Below are 27,807 nucleotides of genomic sequence, written 5' to 3' on the forward strand. Positions count from 1 at the left end.
AAGGTCCCCATACTATGGGAACCACTGAAGCGGGAAATAGAAAGAATACAGCGGATGGGCGTCATAAGAAAAGCATATGCCCCTACCGAGTGGTGCGCAGGCGTTGTCCCAGTTGTGAAACCATCGGGTGAAGTGAGAGTGTGTGTGGATCTACCAGAATTGAACAACAGTGTCTTTCGCGAACGTTTCACGCTACCAACAGTTGGTAATGCTGTTGGGTTACTTTCAGGAGCAAAATGATCCTCGAAGCTCGATGCTAACTCTGAATTTCAACAGGTTCGACTAAGTAGCGAATCGGAAGACTTGACGACATTCATAACGTCTTTTGGTAGATACTGCTTTACCAGGTTTCCATTCGGAATCACTTCCTCTCCGAAATATTTCCAGAAAAAAAAATGTCGGAATTTGTTTGCGACCTTACTGGTGTTGTCAAACTCATGGATGATATCTTAGTGTTCGGCGACAGCAAAAAAAGGCCATGACGAACGACCTTCAGCCGTAATGAGACGTCTACATGACGCAAATGTAACTTTGAACAAACACAGATGCATGTTTGAAGTAAACAAGGTACGGTTTCTGGGCCATATTCATAGGGAAAAGGGCATACAGTCAGCTCCAGAGAAGGTAGAGGCAGTAATACATCTAAAGCCGCCTAAGAACGTGGCTGAACGGAGACGTCTGCTAGGCATGGCCAACCTCTTGAGCAGCTTCTTGCACAATCTGGCTCAGACTACCGCACCACTACGCCCTCTTTTGTGTAAAGAAAATGAATGGCTTTGGGGATGTGATCAAGAAAATACTTGCGAAAACCTAAAAGCGCCCATATGCTCCACTCACTGCATGACAATGTATGGTCCCAAAACAAAAATATTTTTTTTTGGCGGATTCATCCTCCTGCGGCTTGGGAGCTGTGGCATTATGAAGGCAGATAAAATAATGGGGTATAGAAATTAGTTGCACGGTGAACGTTACCAACATAAAAAAGGGTGCGTCCCGCCATAATGGTGCAGTGATTAGACGCTCGACTACTGTGCCCCAGGATGGGCGATCGAGTCCCGGCCGCGTATTGCCCAACCATATGCCGTAGGAGCACTAGCTCCGGAGCGTGATTTTGTCGCGTGATGCGTGGCGTGTGAATTGTCGCCAGATGGGGCACAAGTAGCCGAAATAGTCTCAAAAGGAATAAGAGCGAATTTAAAGGCAGCCGGTCGGGTTGCTTTGCGGTGCATTGATTAACATTTAATACCACTTATCTCTGCACATAAAAAAAAACTGTTCGAATCCAATAAGTGTAATTGTTTTGTTAATTTTTTTTTACAATTCACAACATTAAAAATATTACTAACAACTTTTTTTTTAGGCTTCTTATAGCCTTTAAGACCGCCGTTAACAGAGCCACGAGGTGGCGTAATGACAACGGTTACACTATGCAGTTACCTTCCCCCCTATCATTTCCTGCCTGCAGTGAGTGTATGTTAGCTTTAGGTTGTGTTTAGAGTGAGTGTATGTTACCTTTAGGTTGCATTTAAAAACACCTTTCAGCAACAATCGCCGTTTTTACTCGCTGAGAGCGTCGTCTGGCTTGAGTGCTCATACGGGATATCGTTTGAAGATATGCGTCCCGGCCGCGGTAGTCTGCTTTTCGATGGACAAGAAAAGCAAGGCGGCCTTCTGTAGTGTACTGTTAGTGCACATTAAAAAACCCCACTCGGGAAGGAACAGCAGTTTACATTAGGTAGCGAAATACTGGAAGTAGTAGGCGAATATGTCTACTTAGGACAGGTAGTAACCGCAGATCCGGACCATGAAAAGGAAATAACAAGAAGAATAAGATTGGGATGGTGCGCATTTGGCAAGCACTCGCAGATTATGACTAGCAGCTTACCGGTATCGCTCAAGAGGAAAGTATACAACAGTTGCATCTTGCCTGTACTCACCTATGGGGCTGAAACGTGGAGGCTAACCAAGAGAGTTCTACTTAAGTTGAGGACAACCCAGAGGGCTATGGAACGAAAAATGGTAGGGGTAACATTAAGAGATAGAAAGCGTGCAGAGTGGGTCAGAGAAATAACTCAAGTTACCGACATTCTAGTGGAAATTAAGAAGAAGAAATGGACATGGGCAGGACATGTAGTGCGAAGAGAGGATAACCGATGGTCGCTGAGGGTAACAAACTGGATTCCAAGGGAAGGAAAGCGTAGCAGGGGGCGGCAGAAAGTTAGGTGGGCGGATGAGATTAAGAAGTTCGCAGGGGTCAAGTGGATGCAGCTAGCACAGAACCGGGTTAAGTGGAGAAATATGGGAGAGGCCTTCGCCCTGCAGTGGGTATAATCAGGCTGATGATGATGATGATGATGATGATGAAAAAACCCCAGGTGGTCGAAATTTGCAGAGCCCTCCTCTACGACGTCTTTCATAGCCTGCGTCGCTTCGGGACGATGAACCCCACAAACCATAACCATAAACCATAAAAATGGACGCGACGACTCTGCTTCACATGACCACCAAGCGAAGGCGCTGGCCCTTATAATGAAACATTTACCTAGTTTCTCAGCGGATATGGAGAGCAAATAGAAACACTCATGATGATCGGTTGCTATGCGCAAAGAAGGAAGCATAACCAAGCGGCTTTATTTTGTTTGCTTTCTGCAGTCGTTGTCTGGCGCTTTTGACAGTTCGCACAGTTTCGCTGCATTTTTTTTCATATGGCCATTTTGTTGTTGGTAGTGTTGCAGTATTTTAGTGAATTTTTGTTGCAAATTGTCTTACCCTTGTTTCCACCTCTGTGTTCATGTTCCTGCACACAGTGGCGTGTAAAGCTTACTCGATTGGAAAGGTTTCGCCATCACGGTCGCCTAACCCATAATTATAAAAACGTAGTTTCAACAGCAAGAGGAACACCAATTAAAGGTTTGGTGAAGAAGACAGGACATTTCGGCTTCCATAAGGAAGCCTTGTTCACTGACAAATATACGCTTGGAAAGCGGTAACTAAGATTGTTTCAGTAGTCGTCCGAGGCATCTGCCCAATTTCTGATTTTGAGTACCAGATAAGGCATATCTGGTTGTATATGCCTGATCTGCCCAATTCCTAATTTCGAGTACCAGATAAGGCATATCTGGTCAGACATGCCTTATCTACCCAATTCCTGATTTAAAGATCTAGCCCGCATGACATATAGCTTTTGAACTATAGATCTACATATCTGCATGTCAACATAACACTTTATTACAACACACACAAGACAATTTCAGTATTCCAGATAAACGTCCCGCACGCTCAATCAAGCTTGCCAAGGTAAACCTGAATTTCCCCTTTTATTTCAAACCTTACAGGAAAACAGCTTTGAAACCACATGTTTTATTTTTTCCCTGCCTATATGGAATCGCTCAAAGACGGACCTGAATTACGTGAGTATACCGAGGGCCAAAGACATGCTCATCCGTTAGTAAATATTGAGATTCTACTCATTTACGCGCGATACTATAACAAACTAATGAGGTATCTGAAAAGAATAATGGGGCTACCTGTCTACACGACAAGCTAAAGTGGAAGATATTAACCTATTAAATTAGATATTATATTTTTATTCTACTCTTTTACACAGAGAGCTTTTAGCCAGTAAATTCTTTTAGTTTAAGCTGGTTAACTTGAGAAGCGAAAGAAAATAGAGAACGGCTATTAATGGAACTAGATTATTGAAATCAAAGTTAAAGGTTTGTCGATACCCGGAAAAGGTACCGCTAAATCTTAGGGCGATAAACCAAACACTGATGGGACTGCTCATAATACCTAAACCTTAGCAAAATACATATAGGCCGTCAGGAAGTACTGGTGTTACCTTAAGCAGAGACTGCAGTGCAAAATGAGCGAATGCGCCTAACTCGTGGTTGCTCTTGAAATTAAGAGAGAAAACAAATAAAAAAACATGTCCGATGGCATTTGTCATGACTGCGACAGCTCTGCCCCTAAACCAAATCAAGCGTGAAGCTACTTAGGTAGTGCAAATAATAATAATAATAGTAATAATAATAATAATAACAATAATAATAATAATAATAATAATAATAATAATAATAATAATAATAACGAAGGACCCTATCCACCCACTGAAATTTGTCAAAATTGCTGAAGCGAAAGACACATTAGCAACGAAATATATGGAAAAATATCACATACTGGCAATTAATATCCAATTTACTGATTGGAAAATTAATTTTTCAATCAAAATAATAAAGTGAATAATATCCTGAGGCTGGCAAGTGCTAGTTCCCTACAAGAAGTCTCACGCTCACGGTTTTGGTGATCGGGCGTGAAGATGAGGCGGCACGATGAGGGTGCGATCCGCCTGCAGTTTCTACACAATGGTGAAGATTTGGCCGGGGCCACCCAGGGCAGAAGCCCCGAAAAGCTCAATCGACCATCAGGTTTGCTGCCAAGGCTGGGAGGCAGCTTCCGCCCGCAGTGGGACACAATGATTTCCTCTGTGCCGATGGTCAGACTGAAGGTCTTGTAGGTTTGCTGTCGCATTTTTGTTACATGCACACAGCTAATAGCGAACAGGCGCTGGCACACACACACACCAGCATACACAACATGAAGCACGCCCGGCAGCCGCACCAAACTGTGATGTCTGCCACCGAAAAGGAACGATACATCAAGTGCTTAGGCGCTCGGAGTTGAAAGGAGAGGGGAAAGAAGCAAACACACACAAAACGGAGAGGTCGCGGCCTACGCTGTAGAGCGTCAGAAGGGAAAATGTTCGAGCGTGTTCATCGTCAATACAGCGAAGCGCTCAAATTCACAAAGGACAAGGAGGGAACAGGACAATAGCGCCTGTAGGTTTCTGTAGCGGAGGCCCTGAATCGCAAACGGAAATCAGAGGCGAGCCTGAGTAACAAGCAGACAGAAGAAAATAGAAAAGAAAGACATGATAACGAGAAGGTAGCTGTCATTCCGTACGTGCATGGTTTTTCGCACAATCTGAAGAAAGTTGGGCAGCGATACGGAGTAAAAGTTTTGTTTTCGGCACCAAAGAAGCTGATGAGCCTTTGTAGGTTAAGTTGTCCCACGCGTACGCAAAAACCAGTATGCAATATCAAACATAGGGATCCCTTGGTATCTTGCCAGAAGGATGTTGTGTATAAGATCCCGCTTGCGTGTGGTAGACACTACATCGGCCAAACTGGAAGATGTCTGAACGTTCGGCTGCAAGAGCACTCTAAAAAGGTCGGCAATATTGCCATAGACGGACAGCTAGCTGCACATTGCAAAAAGTGTGACAGCGAGACACCTTGCCAGCCTTTGTTCGACAAAACTATTGCTTTGTATCGCCACCGTACCAGCCTAGGGAGATTGTGGAAGCATCGCAGATAGCATGATCAGGGGATGAATGCGTCAGCAAACCGTCGGTGGCTCTATCAAAAACTGAGCTGAATTTCTTAGCTTAGGCGGCACGTGCAGATGTTTTTCCTTCTTTCTTTGTGATTCTGAAGTGTATATATATATATATATATATATATATATATATATATATATATATATATATATATATATATATATATATATATATATATATATATATATATATATATATATATATGCTCCGCAACCGCAATAAACATTTGTTGAAAGTGCGCTATTGTCCTGTTCCCTCCTCGTCCTTTGTGATTTTGAGCGCTTCGCTGTATTGGCTGTAGAGCGTGGCAGCTAGGAGGAGAGATGAAATGCGAGCCCGCGACGCAGGGACCGCCGCTGTCTGAGAGGGAAGAGGGGAACGCGGGAGGGGAGGAGTCACTGTCTAGCCAGTGCGGCGCTCGACGCAGCAACCGCCAACTGTCTCTGAGGAAGAGTCACCGTCTAGACAGTGCGGAGGGGGCCGTATACTGAACTTCCATCCTTTTCTTGATATTTTGAATCACTCAACTTAACCGACCATGCTTTTGTGCACCGGACTGCCGCCGCATTTTATATGAAAATGCGAGTTAGTAGGCGGAAAGAGGAGCATGTAGCCATAACCCAGCGCCCTCCCGGATTAAGGAACGCATGGTATAATAATTACAGTGCAGCGAAATCTGCAGACTATTTGAAATATTAGGAGTCGTAGCTCTTTTCTAAATTGGATACAATTAACGCTTGTTCCAGCGTCCAACAACGAACAAGCAGCGTGGAAGCAAGAAGAAGAAGGGAGTAGTAAAGATGCGACGGGCTTCCCAGCAGTGGATCCGTCCGAGATAAATGACACTTGGTGGAGCAGCTTCTCCATGAACTGGAGAACTTTATACAGACTATATACAAAAGATGATACAAGAGTCAAGCCGGATTTGCTTCCCCAAGGGAGCAACAATCAGAGACGAACGGCAACTGGCCGCACCGGCCGCGCCGGCCGCTAAAGCAGAGCGACAAGGGACTCCGCGTCCCCGCAGTCGAGCTGGCGCCTCTTGCCCCAGCTCCAAAGCAACCACTCGCTACTCCCGGCGCTCGCCAGCGCGAGCGTCCTAACGCAAGGAGTAGCTCCAGCAAAAAGACACCCGGGCGCAGTCCCGCGCTCCTGAGATGAGCCGGGAGCATGCCCCTTTCCACAAGTAAAAAAACTAAAAACACATTTACTGCAAACTGTCTCCTCGGTAACCTTCGCAAGGCGCACCAGATGCACGCTACACATTGCAGTGCAGCGCGACAAAAGCCTGACCCCCTTCGCGGGTTATATGGCCTCCGGTCGCTCCCACTCGTGCGACGGCACAGCGGGGGACCGCGCTAATGAGGTCCGAGGGGAGGCAAATGGGACGCTTCTCCCATCTCCAATAGCAAAGGGAAAATAAACTCAGAGGGGGGTCCGAAGGAAGCGCTCGCATTCTAGAGCTAATGCTCTCCTTCTAGGAACTAGAATGCGACACGCAGTTCAACACTAGGCCACCCAGCTGAGAAATTCTCCCAAAACACAAGTACAGATATACATCAACACATACACGAGGGTCTGGCATAGAAACTTACACAGACAACCCAACAACCACTGGGGCCGAACAGAGCACGGGCCTTACAGGAGTTTATTCGAGATTGCATGCTGGTATTTATAGCCTACAAGCGGCTGCATGATAACGGCCAGAGCGCATGCGCGACTGATACATTACATCTTCCTCGGTGTAATCTTTAAAAGTCTGAGAGCACAATACGCGACACTTGTTGGAAATTGTGGTCGCAGTGAAGGCGATTGGGCTGTCTCTTTTGTCGGGTGGATCGCCTTGGCACAAATTGAGTGTGCTGTATTGTAGACTGCGACGCTTCCACGTTTTGCTGGGAAATGTCTTCGCTGGTCATCTTCCGTTAAGTCGCTTCGGAATGGCTCACGTGTGGCTAGAAGATGTTGTCGGTTGTGTTGAAGCACTTTGTTGTCCTCTGTAAGGACGCGATAGGACCTTGTTGCTACCTGGCCCATGACTCGAGCCTTGCAGTCCCATGCATTCCCTCGTACTCTTACAACTGTATCTTTTTTTAGTTCAGGCAGATTTTTCGCTTTTGAGGGCCTTTGCTTGCGTGGTTGGCGCCGGGACTTCAGTTGACTGCAGCATGACACGAAGTCTGGTAGCCGAGTGCGTAACTTTCTGCCTTGAAGAAGCTCTTCAGGGGACCCGCCTTCGGCTAGTGGAGTCGAGCGATAACCGAGAAGCCCCAAACAGAAGTCCTCGTTGAGTTCGCCAGTCTTCTTCATTATTCTTCTGACAATATGGACTCCCTTCTCGGCGAGGCCATTGGACCGTGGGAATCGCGGACTGGACGTGACATGCTTGAAGTCATATCTAGAGGCGAACAAAGCAAATTCATGTGATGAAAACTGAGGACCGTTGTCGGTGCTGACTTCCAACGGAATCCCATACCGTGCAAAAATTGAGCTAAGCTTAGCAGTGACAGTGCATGTCGTTGTGTCAGTAAGCTTTTCGACTTCAGGGAAGTTTGAAAACGCATCGAACACGCACAGGTAGGAGTTTCCGCCGTACATAAAGATGTCAACACCCACCCTGTACCAGGCATGGCCTGGGATCGGCCTAAGCAGCACTGGTTCGGTTACTCTTTTGCAAGCTTATTTTTGACAAACAGAACAGGTCTTCACCATTGTTTCAATGTCCGTATTCAGTCTCAGCCAGAATACCAAGCGACAGGCTCTCGCTTTGCACTTATTTATGCCTAAGTGACCTTCATGAATACGAACCAGTATTTCAGCTTTCATATACTTCGGAATGACGAGCTTTGTCCCCTTCATAATAATACCCTTAACTTCTGATAACTCAGGACCAAAAGGTTTCATCGAGCCTTCAATTTCTTCTCCCTTCCTTATTGCCGCAACACTGTTTGCAAGTCTGCGTCAGAGGCTGTCGCTTCTGCCAGTCAATCAAACATTTTCTTGCTCACCAGCTCTAAAGTCATGCTCACTGCATGAACGTCGACGTCTTCAGTGAAGTCATCACGTTCGCTTGGAACGGTTGGCGACGATCTTGAAAGCATATCGGCCAGGAACAGCTGTTTGCCTGGAACAAAGCGAAGAACGTAATCGTATCTTAGCAAGCGCAGTAAAAATCGTTGTAGTCTTGGTGGCATGTCACCAATGGCTTTCGAAGCAATTGCTATCAACGATCTGTGGTCTGTTTCGATGGCGAACTTGCGGCCGTAAACGAAATGAAAAACATTTTCACTGCCGAAAGTAACGGCGATTGCTTCTTTCTCGATTTGCGCGTATCTTTGTTCTGCCTCCGTCATTGTGCGTGGTGCATAGGCGACGGGCCGCCAACTACCACCGTAGTTCTGAAGAAGGGCAGCACCAATCCCATTTTTCGAAGCATCAGCAACGACCTTGGTCTCTTTAGCAGGATCGAAAATGGCTAGCGAAGGAGGACCACTCAGTGCGTCACAGACAGCTTGCCACTCCTTACAGTGGTTTGCAGACCATTCAAAAAGGGCGTCTTTTTTAATGAGGCTTCGTAGAAGCGTCGTCCTTTCCGCTAGATGCGGCATATACTTTCCGAAGTAGTCCACTACCCCGAGCATTCTATGAACGCCGGCTTTGTCCTTTGGCTGAGGCATTTCACTTAATGGTGGGATCAGTGCGGGGTCAGGTCTTATTCCGTCTTTGTTTATGATGTCACCCAAAAAGTCAATTTCCGTGACACCGAATTTGCATTTCGCCGCATTGAGCGTCAGGCCGGCCTTTTTGGCTAGGTGCAAGGTTGTGCGGAGGCGAGTATCGTGCTCTTCCCTTGTGTCCCCATATCAATATGTCATCGACATAGATTCGGACCCCTAGAGCCTGGTCGAATATTTCATTCATAGTTCTCTGGAAAACCTCAGGCGCCGAAGCAATGCCGAAGGGAAGTCGCAAGAAACGGTTGCGTCCGAAGGGTGTTCCGATTGTGCATACCTTTGACGTAGCTTCATCTAAGGGGATTTGGTTGAACCCCGAATGCGCGTCGATGCGAGAGAAAAAGGAGGCCCCGGCAAGCTCAGCCTCAATGTCATCTCGCTTAGGCATTTGATAACGTTCTCGCTTTAGGCACTCGTTAATTCGTCTGGCGTCAATACATATGCGCAGTTTCCCATCCCTTTTTCTTGCTGCAACAAACGGACTCACCCAATCAGTGGGTTCGGTGACTTTGGCCACGATGCCAGCCCGCTCCATCCGATCCAACTCTTCTCGCAGGGGCTCGAGCAACGCCAAGGGCACCCGTCGCACCGGCTGGATTACCGGTGTTGCATCCTCGCGCAGACCCATGTGATAAGGGCGTGCTAGGCAGCCGATGCCCTGAAACAGCTCGGGAAATTCCTTAACCACTTGGTCAGTGCTGTTCATGTGCACAGTGTTCACAGAACGCAACAACAGACCTAAAGCTTCACTTGCAGACAGTCCCAATATGGCCTGGTTGCCCTTTTTTACAATGAAGAAGTCGAAGTACCCACTTTGGTCGTTCACAACCACTTGGAGCGTAGCCACGCCGACGTCCTTTATAACGTCACCGGTGTATGAGCGGAGAACGGAGGGGCTTGCTCTTAAACCAGACTTCGCTTTGAGCCTTTGGAAAACGGAGTAAGGCAATAAATTCGCTTGCGAGCCTGTGTCTACTTTCAGAGACATTACTTGGGAAGCCACTCTCGCGTGAATGACCCAATCAGCTCTGTTGCCTAAGCAGACGTCGAGTATTTCAAAACCTTCCTGCTCGCCGCGTACTTCGCTTACTTGAGACACATTTTTGCAACAGGCCGAAAAATGATTAGCGCCACGGCACCGGAAGCATGTTTTGCCGAACGCTGGGCATCTGCCGCGTTCGTGGACACGGTTGCACTTGGAGCATTTGAACTTCCGGCGTGTTTTTATACGAGCAACTTCCTGTTCTCGTTGAGCCTCGTCCTGCTCTGAACATTCTACACACTGTTCACAGGCTGAAATGTTGCCTTGCTGGCGCGTTTCAATTCGTGCTACTTGCTTCTCCGCTTGAGCCCATGTATTGTTTTGTTCAGCGCATACCTCTTCAGCCTTGCAAATTTCCTCCGCCCTCAGTAAAGTAAGGTCCTTAACTTTCACCATCTTTTCGCGCAATTTCGGATTATTTGTGCCAAAGACAACCTGGTCCCTCACCATGGAGTCACTCAAGGTTCCAAAATTGCAGCTTCGTGCAAGTCTCTTCACGTCCCGTGAAAAGCGTTCGAAGGGTTCGCCCTCAGCTTGCGTTCTTGAACGAAAGACGTAGTGTTCGTACACTTCGTTTTGCTGCTCTTTGCAGTATTCTTCGAACTTCTTTGTAACAGTTTGATAATCTTCTTTGCTTTCGTTCTCCGAAAACAAAAAGTTGTTGAATACCTCTAGGGCGTCTTCCCCGGCTATGGTGAGCAGCAGTGCGGTTTTGGCTCCTTCTGTCCGTGGTTCTTTTGTCGACTCAGTGACCTGCAGGAACAGCTCGAACCGCTGCTTGAAGAGGCTCCAGTTCTTTGCGGTGCTACCGGACAACACCAGCGGCTGCGGTGGCTTCACTAAATCCATCGTGCAGTGCACAGTGACACCACCGCTTTGATCAGCGCGTTACTGCATACGTGAACGCTATCCCACTTCTGACACCATGTTCCAGCGTCCAACAACGAACAAGCAGCGTGGAAGCAAGAAGAAGAAGAGCGTTTATTCGAGATTGCATGCTGGTATTTACAGCCTACAAGCGGCTGCATGATAACGGCCAGAGCGCATGCGCGACTGATACATTACAACGCTAAGCATACAGGCCGTGCTGAGTGTAGAAAAATTGAATCTCGATTACATGATGCCAACATTGGATATTTGCAAAAGGTAGACGAAGGCCATATATTGATAATATAGTCACTATGGCGCCTACATAATTAAGGCCCCGATGAGGCTAATAAAGTGCTGTTGACGCCAGGCATATGGCCCTGGTCTGTCTATATAAGGTCATGACGATGCCATATATGCCCTTTATCAGGCCACATAAGGTCGCGAGGATACCATATAGGCCCCTGATAAAGCCATATAAGGTCCAGTTACCCGTTCAGATATGGATTATATATTGCATGATATGGCCAAATCTGAGCCATATAAGGGAAACATTTGCACATATATGACCTTACTGGCCTGACTTTTGATTTGATTTGCCCAGATAAGGTATTATTTGCTGCCTTATAAATTTGTATCTGGCAGCATATGTTCCATATCTGGAGCAGATATGGAATTTCCTAAGGGCATAAGGCGAGGCTGGAGCGATCTGCTGCAGCCAAGCGGCGGCGCCGTGCTAAAGAAACAGAAGAACGGGAACAACGGCGAGCTAAACAATGTGCGTATGCAGCAGCCTGGCGAGCGCGCCGAACAACATGTCTTGATGCGGGTACATCTACAAGTTCAGGGCCTAGTTTAATTATTGGTGTTAACGTTAGCGAGTCAGTAGTTCGGAGACAAGTTTCATGGATGCTCTTAATGCCACTGAGACTATCATAAATGCTTCAACTGCTGACGATGCTGCATCTATGAACAGTATGGAACGCTACAACTTCAACAGAAGAAAACGCCATGCCGAAGAAACACCTGAACAGAGAGAACGGCTTTTGCAATCTTCCAGGCTTAACCAAGCTAAGCCTTCAACCAACTTTTTTCTTTTCTCAGTTGCATTTTCACAATAACCACTTCATGACGCAACTTGCGTGGGTGAAAGTTTGGTTTGGATTGGCTTGTGGGGTTTAACATCCGAAAGAGACTCAAGCTAGGAAAGATGCCAAGTAGAGAACTCCAGAAATCTTGACCACCTGGAGTTCTTTAACACGCACTGACATCGCACTGCACACAGGCGCCTTGCTTTTTTGCCTCCTTCGAAATGTGACCGCCGCGGCCGAGATTCTATATCATCTCCTTGGCACAGCAGTCTGGCGCCCTAACCATTGCGCCACCCCGGTTGGGGCGGCTGGGAATGTGGGCAATCTGTACGTCGTACGTACGCAGCACACCTTCCAGTGCTTCACTAATACCAGTGAGCTAGCCGCGCTTGAGCTCGGATTACACTATAACACAGGCTCTGCTCCAGGGACAAGAAAAATAATTTGCATTGTTGACGTGGAATTAGCTAAGGTGACCTTGGGTGCTGTGATGAGGCGCGAATGCGAGCATTGGGCATACCTGTCAAGCTTCCACGGTGGCAGCCCACCCACATTATTCCCGAGGAGCGCAATAATATTGATATTATTGCGCTCCTCAGGAATAATGTGGGTGGGGTGCCACCGTGGAAGCTTGACAAGTGCAGGCTGTTGACAGCCTGCACAGAAACGAGAATTTTTTTCCTGCCCGCTAACAAGGGCAATGCTACTGTAGTCTTGAATAGCGCCAATTATGACAAAAATGTTGAAACATTTGAATGACACGAACATGCACTATGGAGGACAAAAGTTTGTGAACCACAAATACTGCAACCAAAGTGCATAACTTTCATATCAGCCACTAGTCTGCGACAATACTTGTCGATATGATAGTTGGACTTTAGTTCCTTCATGTGTGCTAGAGAAATAAGGCGACAAATAATTTTTATCGTAGTTCTAGTCCACAATCGCAAGACATGCGGCCCGGAGACTTTTGTCTCCGATAGTATATCGCCCTCAAGGAGGACTACGCTTCAGTAGAACGGGAGTTGCAAAACCTTTTTGCGGACGTTTTCCGCTTCGTGTCCCGACAGCAAACGTTGCTCCATACTACAGGCTCTAGTGCCACACGAGTTCGCATCCGCTCTATACGCTCTTACGAAAATCCACTAAGTAGATGTATCTATGCGTCCAATAGTGAATTTCACCCATTCCCTTCTATGCCAGCGGTCTGGACACCTTCATCTCCATTTTTGCGCCGCTAATTGGAGAAGGATCTACAGTTCCACGAAACTTCTACGAGTTCACAGAAACGGTCGTTACATCACGTTGGATAATGATGACATAGTGTCTTTCGACGTCAACTCGCTATGCATCAACATACCTGCGGATCTACCGGTGCAAGTTTGCGCTGTCGCCTTCGAGAATGACAAGAAGCTCGGCAAAAAAAACGCCTTTTGCGGCGCACAACCTATTGCGTCTGCTGAAAATTTGCCTCGAAAACATATACTTTCGTTTTCGCAGAAACTTTTAGAAGCAAGTTAACGGGACAGCAATGGACACCTCCATTTCAGGCACGGTCGCCCACCTCCCCATAGAAGCCAAAGAAATCCGAGCCTTGGCAACTTTCAATCCCCGAGTCAAAGTCTTCTTCCGCTACATTGATGACTGCTTTTCTATACTCAGAATGGACGCTCTTACCGTATTCACCGTGCATATAAAAAGTATGGAAGAGGCCGTCAAGTTTACCGTCGAGGAGGAGATTGCCAGTAGACTGCTGTTTTTGGACGTATTAGCGGAGCGTGACGGCCACAACTTTTCCTTCAAAGGGAGTAGTAAGAACGTCCCCACAGGCAGGTACCTGCATTTTAATTCTGTAAATCTGGCATAGGACAAGCTCGCTGTAGAGGCGTCGCTCTTTAAACGTTCGCGGAAAGTCTGCTCCAAAACTCAAGACCATGTTTCGGACCTGGTGCAAGTACGCCGCAAACTGACCAGTTGCGGCTACCCCAAAACGTTTTTTGTTTCCGTGGAGCGCCACTCGTTCCACCCAGAAACCATTATTCGCAGAGATTGTCAATCACGTGCCTCCATTACTTATGCACCACTGCGGACAAAAGTAAACGGAGCACGCTATTTTTTTCTAAACTTTTTCACACGTTCTCTATTTGGAACTGGTAGTCATGGCGTGCGCATACCGGTAGTAGACATCAGTGCGCTTTTACTAGGACTTGTAACATTCTCTTATCTCCAATACAAAAGGTGTGATTGCAATTTCAACAGAAAAACGTGCTTTGTTTACTTATGTCCGCACCTGTAATTAACATTAGTTAGTTTTGGTTTGGGGGGGGGGGGGGGGTTAACGTCCCAAAGCGACTCAGGCTATGAGAGACGCAATTAACATTAGTGAAGTGGTGGGACGTGTGCTCCATAAATATGACGTACAGATTGCTCCCGTTCCCATCCGGAAGTTGCAGCACGCACTGGTTAATGTGAAATAGAAACTGAGAATACAAAATCCCTCCCCCCCCCCCAAGATCCCCAGCTTACAAGATCCCCAGCGGCTACTCTGAACATGTCTGCATAGGTGAGAGATGGAATTTCGAAAGACATTAGAATGATTATAAAAATGATGTAAATAACAAGGAAGTTGTCTCCAACGCACTTCCCGAGCGCGCCGTATCAGCAGCGCACACTATTTACTGGGAAGTAGTCTCGATTGTCACCATAGAAAGGAACTGGCTTTCACACCAGTATTTCAAATCACTCGCAATACATACAACACAAAAAAACACGTAATCGTATTTATCGCAATCTATGCAAGATGCCTCGGACAATTATTGAAACGTACTTAAACATTGCTTTCCAAACGTATAGTGTTCGTGAATCCGGCTTCCGAGATGGAAGCCGTAACGTCTTCTCTTCTTGACCCAGACCTTTGGTTGGTGTGTCTTTTCTTCTTAAATATCAATTATCGACCGCACAAGAATCCTTCTAACCTTAATTTCATTTAGAAAAATGCGTCGAAATAAAAAACACGCACGTGGTTTCGGATCAAAAATACGAATAAGCTGTTAGTTGTGTAGCGTCCAGGTTGGTGTCACACTTTTAGCTTCCCGCTTGAGAAACGTCTGCTATAAAATTGGAAACGTTTTACGATAAAGATTATAACTCACTACCTAATACCTCCCATTGCATAGCGTTCATTGTAATGTACGTGTCCGCCTAGTAGTGAGACAGACGCTGCGTGTTCTTTTAACCAAAATCAAACCACCTAAAGACGTTTAACTCTTTCTCCAACTGAGCGCCAGCCTTTCATACCGAAAATTCGCGGAATGATAAGGTAATGTTGATGGTGCTGTGACGTCTACTATTTATTTATTGATTAAAATACGTACGAGGTTCCAGGAGAAGTTTAAGAGGACTCCCAGTTTTCTTTCTCGTGAACAATATATTTTGGTTTCGGAGGAAGAGGATTTATCTTCTAATGCTCGCCGTGCATTAATTAGCTGCTGTTTTCCGCGCTTCCTGGTTGTCCTTAATGCGCACATCATACTCGAAGCTTGCTAGCAGGTGACAGGCTGAGTGCTCAGGCTCTACCCACACGCGCATGCAGCTCCGTAGGAGTGATATGTTCATTTCTCCGACCAAGATTTCTTCCTACGACAGCCTACCGCGTTCTACTACGATTGTAGAAACTGCTCATTTTGTTGTTAACGTAGAAAACGAACAGCCAGTTATATTTTTTGTCATATGGAAGAGGGTAATAGTTAAACAAGCTACGCAAACTTACGGCTTGTCTCATCGCGGAGAATAGATTCCAGCGTGAAGCTCTTTTGAGGAACGGCAGCTGTTTAGTCGGCTGCTAAGACCAATCTCTGAAGGGGCTTCGGCCAAGTGCTTAATATGTTAGCGAGACATTCGTGAGTTTTCCTTTCTTCGCTTTGAAGAATCGTTGTTACGCATTATTGTTTCATGTAAGCTGGCATGGAAGCGACGTTACGTCACGTTTCGATTGTGTGAAAAGCTTCCTGCATCTCGAATCACGTAGCCGCACTTGTACCACGTGGCTTAGTGATAACGGTGATAACAATTTCCTGTCGCGCCCTTTGTGTCAATGGGGTACGAGTCGATACCTGTATGTTTCAGCAAAGATTATCAGCAGCCGACGACTGCCGTTTCATATTGCCACTGCAATGTGCGGTGCATTTCTGATAGGCGTAGTCCTGCAAATCCATCCATTCTGCTCTCTTGGTCCCTGGCAACGTGGGTTCACGTAAGAGAACTCCTATTACAAATGTTGCTAGCATCCTTGCGTCAAGCTCTGACCGGCATGTGGTGAGTCAAAGATGCCACGGCAGCTTTCATGCCGGCATGGGTTTCTATCCGCTGGGTGTATTTCTAATTCGCGACTAACTTTCGGATCGAGCTTCGCGACATTTCTGGCACCAAGTTCACCTCAGCTTGGAATGATACTGGACATAGTTCATAACTGAATTCCAAAAGGAGTTCACAATGAGCCCCCTTTGCTTTATTTGCTTCTTCAGTGTCCCTATTAATTAAGCGTGCATAGAAAAAAAGCAAAAAAAAAAAATAATTTCTATCTCTAGCGCCGTTATTCGCAATGGCTAATTGCATATCGCACCACATAACCTTCCAGAATTTCGAATTTACCCCTGTGCGCTGTACAGATCTGGGTGATATGGTCGCTGGACAGCTTCATATTGGCGGAAGCTATGAGGATTATCAAGACGTGATGCATCTGCATGAGGAGGTATATCCGTGCTCCTTTGCAGCCCACTTTGTCCCTTATCTGCTAGCATAGGTAGCCTGCATTTTACTAGGGGAGGGGGGGTGCAAATGTTGCGCTGCGTGCGCAGATACTGCTGCCCTCAGCTACTTGCCATAAGTTTTGAAAGATTAGAATATTCTCGTAATCTGTAGTCTGGTGAATGTTATCTTTCTCCTCTGCTCGCTTGTAGGCTAGCTTGCGTCGTTTTGAATCACCGTTTTCGAAAGCAACTTTCCAAAGCCTTGCCTTTTCAGGACACCAATAGACCCAGGCATGCAAGCCCTCGACGTATTGGAAAACCTTATACAAGCTTCTGCTTCAGTTCGCATTGCTTTATTAGGAGTACGTTACCTCCAGCAAATCTGCAAGTCAGAATCCACGTTCACATATGAATGGCATGCATGCATATAGGAGCGCTGCTTAAAAACTGCTTCATTGCAAGAAGGTATCTAGAATATCCCAAGTGGCACAACAGCATCGGACAAATACCGGCACAGCATTGGAAAAAATTGGCACAGATGTCGTACCTTTATTGGCATTCGGCCCAAATGCCACCCGAGCTAATAAATAACCGGGCTAAAACAGATGTTGGACCTATATTTAGCCATTGAAAAACCCGGCTTACCTACGATGCTGGTTTTCCACTTTCAAACCAATATTTATATATATTCTTATTGACTGGCTGTTCTATATTGGCAACCCAATCGTACTTGTCGGCTATTTGCCATCGGATGTACTTCACCGGCTTCTAAATATATTCATCCTCTCAAATTCATTGGCACTGCAATATTTGTAAGCCAAGCCTACATACTGCCATTCATGATATTAGTATCTAGATTTATGTGTTGGTTTTATGTTTTTTTGCCAATCCGTTGCTTGCAGCCATTCACATGCATAGAGATGTTTGCACAACTCATTGGAAAAAAATCCATTGAAGCAAAACTAGAAATATGTATTTGAATGAGATTGCTTTATTTAGTATAAAAGAGCGCGCATGTGTCCCAGAGGTTTGTTGGAACTTACTGGAAGGCCCAGTGGCAGCATCTGTATTTAGGTGGCTGGTGGGTGGCGAGTTTCCGAAAGGCGGCGCCGGTATTGTCCAAGTGCAGGGCAAGAGGCTAAATGGTGGGCAGTTCCAGATGCCGTCTGAGAAAACTCAGCCAGGTGTCTCCTTCAACCTTTCCCATGGTCGATTGCTCTGGGAATCCATCTGATAATGAACACCTGTATTTCAGCGATGTCTGTCGTCCTTGTAATAGATATTGAATCTGCGGAAATAGAGAAAATCAAAACAAATGTACTGTTAGCGCTGCTCCCCGCGCAGTTATCGTGGGTCACAGCTCTGTTAGGGAGATCTCAGCAGCACCTGTCACAACATTGCAGGACGGTTTATATATGCTTAGACATTTTATTTTGCAGCGCAGTTTCTAAGTTTATAATCACACTACCAGGAATTTGTATTTTTCTTGCGTTGTGGCGTTATAAGCCAACACTGCATGGAAACAATGATCGAGATATGGGAAGCTCGTAGTGCAGTAAACATCAAGGAAAGCTTTTTTCCTGCAAAAACAAAAAAGGCCTCTTGTATTGCATATGAAAGTCATGCGCGTGCAAATTTAGGAAACATGTGGCAGGTTACATTCCTGCTTTATTTCCGCTAATGCAAAAAGCGAAGCGCTTTCCGGCTTGAGATCGAGCCATATCGAACGTCACGAAACCGCAGACGATTAGCGGGAACAAAATGCAGGACACGTTGACGTAATTTCTTTCAGGCGCATGGCAAAGTTCGTGTGCAGCAACAGAATGTACGGCCAAAAACATGTGAAGAGGTCCATGGAGGAATAATTATTGCGTAAGTTCATGAAAAAGGGACGCACTGGGACAGCTAGACTTCTAAGAGGCATTGGACACCTGTTATGCGTTACAGAAGAGAAAAAGGAGTAATGGAGGGTACTAAGCGCTGGCCAATAAAAAAAGCAGGACTGTTATAATCTGAAGTGAAGTATGACTAGCTTGTATAAAGCATCACCTGCTACCGCCCCACACAGCTTCCAGGTGCCTAAATGCTTGTTTTCTTTCCTGTCCATGCTTCATTACGACATCGATGCTGATGATACTCAAGGTATTGTATTGCAGTCACCAAAGGGATGAACAGCATAACAGGAAATGGTGCTGACCCTGAAAAAATAATTTAGAATCAGATGGGCATTGCAAGCAAACGAAATGAAACCTTTATGCAGAAACGGATCAGTCTAAATATTTCTGGTCATAAAATATATGGGAGCTAACAGCATTCTATGCGTACAACAAAAACTGATTGATCAAGAGTGCGACGCAGTAACACATCACTGCGTATTTGTACGCTCCGTGTCTGATTAGAATAGTAAGAGTAATTTTTATTTGCAAAACAGACGTGAAAGCAAAGGTCGAACAGAGCAGCCTTGAGGCTGGGAAAATCTCGCCACACTACAACATTTTATTCCAGAAAATCCTAATGATCAGCCAATTACACGTGCGCATTTTTACAACAAATAATCAGTACAACAAACAGTACAATTCTGTACAGCGAATGGAGTCCTAATTTTGGGAAATATTCCGAACGAACTTGAGTATGCTGTGGGTGAGCGAAAAGCAACTCTGTCGACCATCGTTAGCGATGACCTGTATGGTACTGGCGTAAAAAAGAAAAACTGCTCCATGTTAACTTAGGTATCGCTTGCTTTTGTATCGGCTCCTCAGACACGGTGTACAGAGCGTGGAGCACGAAAATTTAGTATAAGGAATTATATATGACCGTCTTCCCTGGGAAAATTTCAGCTGTTTTATCTTAAGAGCATATCTACGCATACATGCAAAAAAAAAAAATAGGTTCAGAATTTAAAAAAAAAAAATTGTTCCAATCACGAAAGGTGCTTGATGAAAATCAGAAATAAATATTTAGAAATAAGAGTTTCATATGCTGAAATAATAGGTGAACTTTTGTGTACCCTCGGAGAGTAAGCAGCGATAAATTATTATTTTTGTTTTGCATTCTCCAGCTCGCAAAACTTTAGGCTATGAATGTGCGTACAAAATACAACGTTTAAAATCGAACCACGATATATACTCACTCATTTGGCAGCTAGTGCTGATAAGCGTACTGGTGGAATCTAAAAATTTGGCGGCGCTCAGAGAAGTCTTGGGACGAAGAGGCACATCCGTGTTCCACCGTCCATTTTTTTCACTTGGCCGCGGCGTGCACGAGTGCTGGTGCGGGGCACAGAGGGAGAGCGCAGCATAGGGATCGTTCCTAGATGATGAGAGGGGTGAAAGGAGCAAAGGATGCATCAAGGGTCAGTAAACTGTCGAACGAGGCAAGCGCGTTCCGTGAACGTGAACAAAGCAGGGGGTTTCGTGGAGCCAGTACTGCTGTCAGGTGTCTTCATTGCTTCAACATACAACTTGAGGTTGTACTTCCTCTCACAAGATGTTTGTAGCACTGCTAAAGGCAGAGGCACCCGGTCCAATCAAGATCAAGCGCACTACAATAAGCAATTGTGCTCATACGCACCTCTCGCCCCCCAAATCGGCGGGGGTGACAGTAGGAGCATAATTCTTTATTGCAGTGTCCAGGTGCGAGAGACACTTAGGAGCACAATTGCAAGGACTCCTCTTTCACAATACTGCAGATAACGTGTGAGAAGAAAGATAGATGAGGGGGGGCGGAGGCAGAAAAGGAGGAGTTGGCCATCGCGTGTTGGAGGCGAGTGCATTGTTTGAACCCAGTCCTTCTAAGAATTTGCGACAAGATTTTCGTGTCGCTTTCAAGTGCATGCGTCTTGGCGGATATCGTCTGCTGGAGATGACCAGCACAGAACGCCCGGAACCGGGCAAGCTTCTTGTTAACTGTACTTGCGAATAAAAAAATCGTTATGTTACGGCTGCACAGCGCATTCAGCTAACTTAGAAAAAATTTACGTTCCGATATAACTCCGCGAACTTGTGAGGCTTAAATATAAAGTATTGGAAAAAAAACTTTCCGCTCAAATATAACTTCCGCGAACTTGTGAGACCTAAATATAAAGGAATGGGCTAGGGCATGGGGTAGTGTAATTTGTCTTTTCATTATACATACAACTATCTGCTAACGAGTAGCGACAATAAAATTCTCTCACATAATTCTCGTGAATGGGCTTATTGGTATCTTAGCTCTTGGCTAAAGCAGCGAGCAATAAATATAAAATGCCCATGGATAGAAACAAATTTGCTGTATTTTGATAAGGTGTCTAGCCCAGGTATATGGATACAGCTAGCATTATTTGTAATTTGCATTTCTTGCAGGATAAAGAAAAAAGAAAACCGTGATAGCGCACAGTCAAATGTGCCCAGAGAAAACCGGGCCATCGCTTCTCTTTATGAGATGCAGCTGATATGCCACACTGGTAAATTTCATCAGAGTTATGTCAAGTTTGAGCTTGTTCGATACGAACTGGCCGCGCTAATCATGCCAACGTATTTTCTTTCTACATAAGGCACGGAAATAGCGATATTTTCTACCTGATATGTTGTCACAAATTTTCGGTTGTGTGCACTGATGCTTGTCTCAATCTTTATTAATGCATGTTTCCCATTGTCATCCTTCTGCTTTAAACTATTTTTATTGTGTTATTATTTCTGTGTGTAGTCCAGCGCCATTCTTGTAAAGTGAGTCGTCAAATGAAGACTGCTGTGGTTTGTCGGCATGGAAAAATATACAAATCTATCAGTAAAACGGTTTGGCGTGGCTCATCTACACAATTTGCAGATTTTTAACAAAACATAATCGCAAGCACATCAAAGCTGTTTCACAAGTATGCTATGCGGACAGGCGGACCGAAAAAAGCTAATTGCTGTTATCAGCCCCCTATTTAAATACGATGCATTAACTAAATATTTAGCCTCCTATATTATTAGTTTGTAAACTTGGAGACGGTCACATTTCTAGGGAGCTCCAATTTGTAGAACATTTCTAGAGCGCGTGTGTTACCCCCAGATTCAGCTCTATATAAAAAAAAAATATTTACTTTCAGTTCTCGTATTCATGCATAAACGTCATGATGGCCGGCTTCAGCTGCGGCGAGGTGTTTCACGACACTCCATGTGTCATTGGCATACTAGGCATGTCTCTACAAGAGACATTCGGATCAAAAGCTAACCACGTCAAGGATGTTTTTCATGGACTGTTTCGGTCTTGCGTGCGTATTCGTATGAATATAATGGCAAAGTTCGGGGTGTATGTCTCAAAAACCGCAAGTACATTGAGAATGCAATCGAATGGAGTAGCCTAGGGATGCGACTGCCTCTAGTTTTATAATATAACAATGTCCGATAGCAAATGTAGCCTGAATGTTCCTGGACAGCTATTAGATAAGGCAGACAAGAATTATTTTTGAAATTCGTGTACACTTCGTTTCATAACCTACACACGCGAGCAAGTTCAATGTGCTGCTTATTGCTTACCTAAAAGCTGTAAATACTAATTGGAAACACCGAGGATCGTAATGGAAGGCCTCATTCTTAAAAGTCATGTCTTAACCCCATGAAACAGTGTTGTCAAGAAGTGCATGCCAAAATACGTGAGATGTTGACAGTGGGGAAAAATGTTGACTTACGCTCGCTAGCAGTATGGCTAAATAACCAAGTAATGTTGATCAATATTTGGCAAAATGTAGTACCTCATGTTGGCAGCGTGATCGCAATGAGCGAACAATATTTGCCAGCATACATAAACGTATATCAGATGTTGGCAGTAATACCTAAATGAGCGACCAATATTTGCAAACGTACACGAGCGTATCTCAAATGTTCGCATTCCATTCTAAACGAGCGACCAATATTTGCCAACGCACACGAACGTATATGAAATATTGAAAGACCAATCGATCTGATGAACGATGTTGCCAAGCTCACACCAGCATATGCGAAATATTGGCGAGCCACACGTATAGCAGGACAATGTTTATCACTGGTTTCCAGACATAGTACCAATGTCAACAAGTAATGGCATACCTGGCCCCTTGTAACCAGCTTATAGTATGGCATGACCAATATCAGAAACATACTGGCAACAATGTGCCGCCCTTGGGCCATGTTTTGCCAGCACATTTCCAATATCGGGCCGGTTAACTGTGCTACCTAAGATTAGATTACTGTTCCACATTGATCGCACATTAAACTAAGCCAAACAGAGATGCACCCGTGCCACAGGCAAACCTGTGTTCGACCAACATCACGAAACATCTTGTGGCATCAAAGGTTGGTATTCCAAACTGTACACCGCAATTAAAACATCGGTTACGCTCAGTTCTGCGTTCTCTGTGATGGGCATCCAACTGTTGCAGACAGGTGAGTTTTTTGCTTTGACTGTAATTTTTGTCTATCGAAATGCTTTATGCAAGCCTTACAAAGCGTGACATTTTCTTCAATCGTTATCTGCGCTTTATTCTCAAATCGCGATAGGTTCACTTCGCTGAACATTCACTTAGCGTTCACTTAGGCTTCCCGCTCCACAGTGGCATGGCATAGACCACTGCTGATTCGCCATTCATGAAGTGCCTCGTATGCGCCGTTTCCTGTACACAGTCTCAATTTTATGCCTGGTTGTCCTTTGCGCTGCTATGGGACATCTGATCGCGGTAATCTAGTTTAAATGCAGTTCCTTCGTTGCTATAATGTCTGATATGTTAAAACAGCCCTGCCAGCAGCCCGGTTTACTGAAGTGTTTTCAGTGGGAATTTCTCTTTATAGGCATTGTCATCAGAGCCGTTTTTGTGCAGCTCCTCGATATTCAGTGATTAACTCGAAATTGTTCTTGGGGCGTTGATATATTGAGATATTTAAACGTATGACACTGACTTCCCGGTAACGCATGCTAAAGAGTTTTGCAGTCTCAACAAAAATTGCGCCGTTGGCGGAAGTTTAGGCTTCTTACTCTGTCCGTTAAGTGCAGATAAGCTGGTAATAATTTCAATTTTGCCGAGGCTCCCGATTGCCGCTGTTTTTGCATGTGTACCGTCTTCTGTCCTCCAAAGTGTCCATGCAGTCTTTAGGTAGAAATTTCGTTTCTACAATTAACCGACTGTCTTTCTGACAGAAGTAAACCTGCGCGAAAAAGACGGGACATAAGAAACACACAGGCACAAACAAGGCGCAGACTTCCAACTCACGTCCCGTCGTTTTTGCGCAGTTTTACTCGTTCAATTATTATGAACCAACTAGCCCTTCACAGCGTATTACTCCAAGGTCTTTGTTCAGCACACTACGATGCGAAGAAGCACAAATATCATCGCAGGGGCTTACTGCGATTACGCGCTTACATCAAATCCTAACAGAAAGCTTAGCATGGTTTAGCTACAAGTCTTATTTATTCGAACTATTTACCACTGTAAAATTCTAAAACCTGCTTAGTTGGCTTCCAAAATCATTTTTGTAAGCGCAGAAAAATAAACCTAGCAAACACGAGTGCTTGAGAACATAAACCGAGAAGGCGAAGTTGTTTTTCCTTCATTTTCCAATGCTGGAAGCAGATAGAAGCAACTATCCAGCCATGTTCTACAATTCGGGAAGAACTCAAGGTTCCTTTGCTCATTAAGACGATCTTGATGGAGACCCGTTATTAAGAACGTTATTAAGAAAAGCAGTCGACTAAATAGGCATTTCAATTTTGCTGCGTATGTCGTCGAGGAGCAGGACTTAGGCATCATGCAACATGTGCTCAATGTAAGCAAGTGTAAAATTGGCTTATGCCACAGTGGACAATATACAATATGCCATGGAATCAGAAATATAGTGTTAGGTTTTGCTATTGGCTTGCATGTCTATACATAACAATCGGCATGATTAGGCAGACATGTGAATTTTATTATTTCCGCTCCTCTGAGTAGCAGTGTTTATATGCTACTCTCTGCAGGGAAGTTTAACTCTGCACTCAAGCAGAGCGGAAATTTGTTTTTGTTTACGCTGTTTTAAGTTTCCAAAGCGACTCGGGCTACCAGGGATTCCGTTGTAGAGGGCGCCGGACATTTCGACCAAATGGGGCTCTTTAGCGTGCACTGTCGTCGCACCGAACACTGGAGCCTTGCTTTTCGCCTCCATCGAAAACTGGCTGCCGCAGCCGCGATTCGATTCTGTGTCCTTTCCTTTTGTGGTCGAGCGCCGTAATCGCTGGGCCACCGCGCCAGGTGCAAACATCTGTCTTTGACCTGGAGCATTTGAATTTACATCACACGCAACAGGATAAGTGCCCTCAGCAACTCTACCACCTGGAGAGATCTGAAACATCCCTTTCAGAACATCTCCCCATCGTGGGCACAGCAAAAGTGGTTAGAGCGCCTCGACTGCTGTGCCCAAAAATGTAGGATCGTATCCCCGCCGCCACGACCGCTTTTCCATGGAGGCGAAAAGCAAGGCGCTTGTGTACATTGCGATGTCAGTACAGGTTAAAAAACCTCAAGTGGTCGACATTTCTGGAGCCCTCCACCAAAACCTTTCTCATTGCATAGGTCGCTTTGGAATGTTAGACCCCTTAAACCGACCAACAATGTTTTACAATGGAATGCATTTCGATGGTTTTGTTCGGTACAAACGCCAAAGGTAGCTTTGCGCCACAGCCAGCGGCGGCGATGGGTTCCAGGTAATAAGGCCATGGAGGCTCATCATCTCACTACTGGCATATCACCACCCCTGCCTCTTGACTGTCACGGTAACTGGGCGAGTTGATTTGACGATTTTAATTTATAGCGCCACTCAAATCAAGGTCAGCAAATAAACATAACGCACTTCAAAGAAAATGTTTGCTATTCATTTTTGTTAATGTTTTGTTGAGGTTTCGCGAAATCTCTCTGGACTGCCCCCTTGCTCAACTTCTTGCTATGCGTGCGGATCAGGAGCAGAGCATGGTAGACTAATACACTATTGACAGCGTTTCATTTCCTGATCCTAGCTCGTTCCTCAGTTTCTCGCCATCAGTAGTAGTAGCAGTAGACGTTATTGATGCGCAACACTTAGGTGCCTAATACATCGATGGTCTGCTGGACGAGTAGGCGCTGTTCTGGTTCATCCTTAGCACCACGCCAGTCTACCCAGGTCCAGATAGTATGGGAGGGGGTTTGAAAAAAACCCGATTGTATCCAACCGGGCATGAAAATGGGCAGTGGGAAAGGTTGGCATAAGGGGAAGGGTAGTTGGGGCATGATGGATCACGATGGAATTTGTACAGATATAGCCATGCAGGAGTTAAGAGCGTATTCAGCTGTATCTGCCGAAGGACATGAGCATCCCGAACGGAGAGATTAAGATGAGGTCCGGGGTAGAGGTTGAAGCGAGCAGCATTGTAATATTCGCTGATGATGGCGCAAAGAGACAGTCTCGACCTGCCATACAAGGACCATGACCAGGCGATGAACGATGCCCGGTTACGAGTTACTCGGGCAAGCTGGTTTCCCAAATCATTGCCGTAAATCGCCGAGTGCCCAGGGGATCCATCGGATGAAGACGATATGTACCATCCGCAGCACAGACATTGGCATCGTGCAAAGATGCTCTGCGCCACCAACTTGTTTACGTGGTGATGATCATTATCGTGAAAAATGTTCATTCACTTTCGATAGTTTGCGAGCCGGGAATGGCCCTTAACACCTGAGGCGCCACTAGTCCGGGACAGGACGAAGCCGCCACCCACCCGTTGGACTAGAGCCCTTCGAGGCTCCGGCCGCGAGCAGTTGGATAGGGCCGCCACCTATTCCTTTCTGTTTGGGGAAGAAGAATGGAGAACTGCTTGGTTCTCTTTACATACTCACGTCATGTGGAAGCTAGCGCAACCTTTCTAACAGTGTGGACTTCACCTGTCAAATTCAAGATCAAAGCGTCTGGCGACTGCGAAATCGTCAGCACCGGCTACCCGTCCGGCGAAGTGAACAGTGCGCTAAATTGCTCCGTCTTTATGCGCATGACTACACCGCCGACAAAGCGTTTAGGGCAGAATTGCGTACAAGTTCACTGAAGTCATGAGACGCCGAGCCAAGCCAATATAGAAAAGCGTGCGCGTCTCATTTAGCTTTTTATTGGGTGTTTTGATGGCACTTGCGGCCTCGGGCAAAGTTTTTCCGCTGAAAACCTATTTGTTCTGACAAGAAAATCTATTGAAAACGAATAACTGCGCCTAATACGCGCTATCCCCGCCCGCCTGGAGCAGGGAGTGGCAGATAACAAAGGAAAGCTGGGCGGGCTGTCAAGTGATTCTGTGTGCTTTCCAAATGAACGAGCCTTGACCGAGCGTGCGATTGGTATGGAACATTGTTCTTGTGGCTAATTTTCCACGTTCTTTTTTTTAGAGGGGGGAAAGAAGTCTGAGCATAGGTGCTAGTTAAGCTTACAGTAAACAATTTACTGCCAAAACAAAAAAGCAAATGCTTACGAAAACCCCAAATTAGAGAAAACCCAGAGAGAGTCATGTACAAGCAACAACACTTGATTGTAAGTGGAGGGTTGGCGGAAAGGAAGTTCCTGGGCACATGTTGATGGTGTTTGGATTTCCTTCAGACAAAAAGTTTCACAATACTCTACATAGACAGAGGGACATATACTGCGGTGGCGCGGCAAAGAAAATCTCTATGCAATCGCTTTCATTACGACTCCTTACAAGATAAGAGGGAGCGGCGCTGTTGACAACCCACGTGCTATCTCAACTATCTATCATCTGCACCTCGACAATGTCTCGAATCATTCAGCCGCTGCTCTTGCTTATCACAGTAGATATTTCACACGCTTGTTAGCAGTCGTGTTTCCGCTTCCTGCAATGTACATATAGACACCTTTATCGCATGCTCGCCACATTCTTACAATGTTCGCAAAGGCAATAATTCAATACGCTTCTCCGCTACTGTGATTCC

At 45.5% G+C, this 27,807-nt stretch overlaps 1 long non-coding RNA gene across 1 annotated transcript; it reads right to left on the reverse strand.

Moving 5' to 3' along the window:
- Window positions 1–17,955: 17,955 nt before the first annotated feature.
- Window positions 17,956–20,060, reverse strand: LOC146182700 (uncharacterized). The gene is made up of 3 exons (XR_014708377.1): window positions 20,011–20,060; window positions 18,930–19,078; window positions 17,956–18,168 (listed from the first exon to the last, which is right to left on the reverse strand). It is a non-coding gene; the product is annotated as an uncharacterized LOC146182700 (long non-coding RNA).
- Window positions 20,061–27,807: the final 7,747 nt, after the last annotated feature.

Source organism: Amblyomma maculatum, chromosome 7 (genome assembly GCF_055883805.1).
Source record: "Amblyomma maculatum isolate TAMU_Amacu chromosome 7, ASM5588380v1, whole genome shotgun sequence".
Lineage (NCBI taxonomy): Eukaryota > Metazoa > Arthropoda > Arachnida > Ixodida > Ixodidae > Amblyomma > Amblyomma maculatum.